This window comes from Nannospalax galili, unplaced genomic scaffold (assembly GCF_000622305.1).
Source record: "Nannospalax galili isolate Female #2095 unplaced genomic scaffold, S.galili_v1.0 scaffold10, whole genome shotgun sequence".
In the NCBI taxonomy this organism is placed as follows: domain Eukaryota; kingdom Metazoa; phylum Chordata; class Mammalia; order Rodentia; family Spalacidae; genus Nannospalax; species Nannospalax galili.
The window spans coordinates 3624842-3627574 of NW_008331140.1; positions in this window are offsets into that span (position 1 = coordinate 3624842).

Consider the following 2733-nt stretch of genomic DNA (forward strand, 5'->3'; position numbering starts at 1 on the left):
AATGTAGTTCTACTCACTGATAAAGAAAAACAAAATCACAAAATTTTCTGGAAAATGGATGAAGCTAGGAGCTGTTTCTTTAAGTGAAATAACACACACTCAGAAAAACAAGCGGCCTATGTTCTCTCATTTGTGGATCTTAGCTCCAAATTCTTACATGTAATTGTATATCCTGATGTAACCTCAGGAGCCAGGAAAATGGAAGAGAGCCATGGGGATAAAGGGGAAGAAGGAACTGGAACATAGGTGAAAATGGGGTATAGTAAGTGGCAGGTGTTATTAAGGGGGGAATGAGGAAAAAGGTGCTTTAACTGTGTAGGGAGTATGGAGGTTTATACAGAGAAAAAGAGGAGAGATAAATAATGCTTAGATGCTATGAAAACCCAGAGGGAAATGTATTACTTTCAAAGTCTTATGGAAAATATACACAGAAAAGATATATATGAGTGGGTGTATAGAGCTGAAAGCTGTATAACAACAAACACATTTCCAAAAAACTAAAACCTCTTTTCGAGTTGCTGGTTGGTGTTTTGCATGTGACTACAAAATAACACAGGCTATTGCCACAGCCTTAGACTGCCTCCCAGAACTTAAAGGCAAGATCCTGCAGACAGGCCCTATCTTGGACCCAGCACTTGGAGAAATTTAGCCAGAACTGAATCCTCCTCTCTGAAGAGTAGGTCCCATACTATCAGAGGATACTATGCAGGCTGCCAAGTGAACAAAACCAATTAATGGTCCTAAGCAGTTTAAAGTTTAATAAACAACAATGACTGGCCCAGAAAACTGTTACTATTGTTGCAGTAGTGGAACTTCTATCTAGGGGGTAATCAACAGCTCTGTATTGGAATTAAGGTCTGCTCAATGATAGAGAACAAATTGTGGTAATATAATCTTAGCCAAATGCACTTGTTTGAAGATGTCATAGATCCTAGACAAAAACCTAGTTTTTCCACATCCCTAGATCAATGTAATTTCTTATTGTATTATAAATATGCATCCTCATATGGACAAACAGGTGTACCATTATTCATCAAAGAAGTTTCTTTCTTTAAAAGATGGAGACTAAGACAGAATTGCACAGTGGGTCAAGTGCAGATAATAAGTGTCTGTGTTACACTTAGCCCCAAGAGAAGCATCTTTAATGCAACCTCTACATGTAAGATTAATGTGTCTTTCAACTCTCACCAGAGAAGTTTTCTTATGCAGTATATTCATAGAAACCCCAAACTGGCCAGTGTGCACAGAACAAGAGACTTCAGACACCTATTTCAAATATCTGCCTCCCAAGGCTCAGGGATCACTGAAGAAGAGAAGGTGGAAAGATTTTAAGAGCCTGAGGTGGAGGACTACTACAAGGAAACAGAGCTTTCCAGACAGATGGGCAATAACTCAAATAGAAAACTCACAGCAATGGTGATAGCATGCAAAAGTCATACGTGATATCAAACCAGACAAAATCCCAGCATAGATATGGGGAAGTGGGTGAGAGATCCTAATCATACTTAATTAAGTAACTCTTGCCAAATGATGGGTGCTAGGGTGGGAAGAGACAGTCTCTTATAGGAATGAGCTTCTTGGTAGTATGACCAGGTTCCAGTGAATGAATCATGTCCATGATTGACATGTGGTGACACAAATCAGACTCACCAGGCCTTATTGTGTATATAGTAAAACATGCTGAATTGTGCTGTGGCGTTGGCAGGATGTGTGAATGCGGGTGTGGAGCAAAATGCCATCGAATTATATTGTACAAAAATTTCAACACTTCATTTTTTTTAAAGTACACTAAATGTGAAATGAGGCAAAATGTTATCTAAACTTTTAAAATCTAGGTTTGTATAAGACAGCACTTATTTACACACAGCACATTGAAATGAATTGTGTTGCAGTGTAATAAGTTTTGTGGATACATTAAAAACAAACAAGAAAAACTTCAATCACTCTTCATTTTGTGGTATATCAAATAATAGTATTTACCTAAGTTATATCAATTACTATCTTCAAAAATGTGATTGTATAGTGTTTTGGATAGCTTTAGTTTTTAACTTGACACACCTGGGTGGAAGGAACCTCACTTGAGGAATTTTCTTCATTGGATTGGCCTGTGGTAACATATGGGAGACATTTTCTTGATCTCTGAGTGATGTGGGAGGACCTAACCCATTGTGGAATGTGCTATCCCTGCTAGATGGTCCTGTGTTGTATAAGAAAGCAGGCTGAGCATAGGCCAGAGGAGAAAGACAGTAAGCAGCATTTCTCCATGATACTCCATTATCCATACTTCAGTTCTTACCAATACCTCTTGCTCTTGGTTTCCTTCCATGATGAACTGTAATCTATAAGTGAAATATGCATGCTCCTTCCAAAGTTGGTTTTGGTCAGTATTTTCATCAGAGCAATAGAAAATAACTAGGATATATATCAACTAAAATAATGTTTGGAAACCTGTGAGTTCCGCAGAAATTATGAATTGCCCAACCCCACCATTCTCTGCCTGCAGACAGCTCCCAAGTTTAATTCAGGTCACTGTCTCCCATAAGCCCTCCTGACTTGAAAGGTTAGCTAGATCTGTGCATTCCATGACTTTGGTTTTAACTTTCTGCCATCCAAACTCCTGGGCCTACCTAGCTCATATCAAACATCCCCCTTGTCACCACCGGACTTGTGAGTTCCCTAGCCATAGCATTCTTTGTCTGCTGTCCATTCCTTTGAGCCTAGCTTAGGTCATGC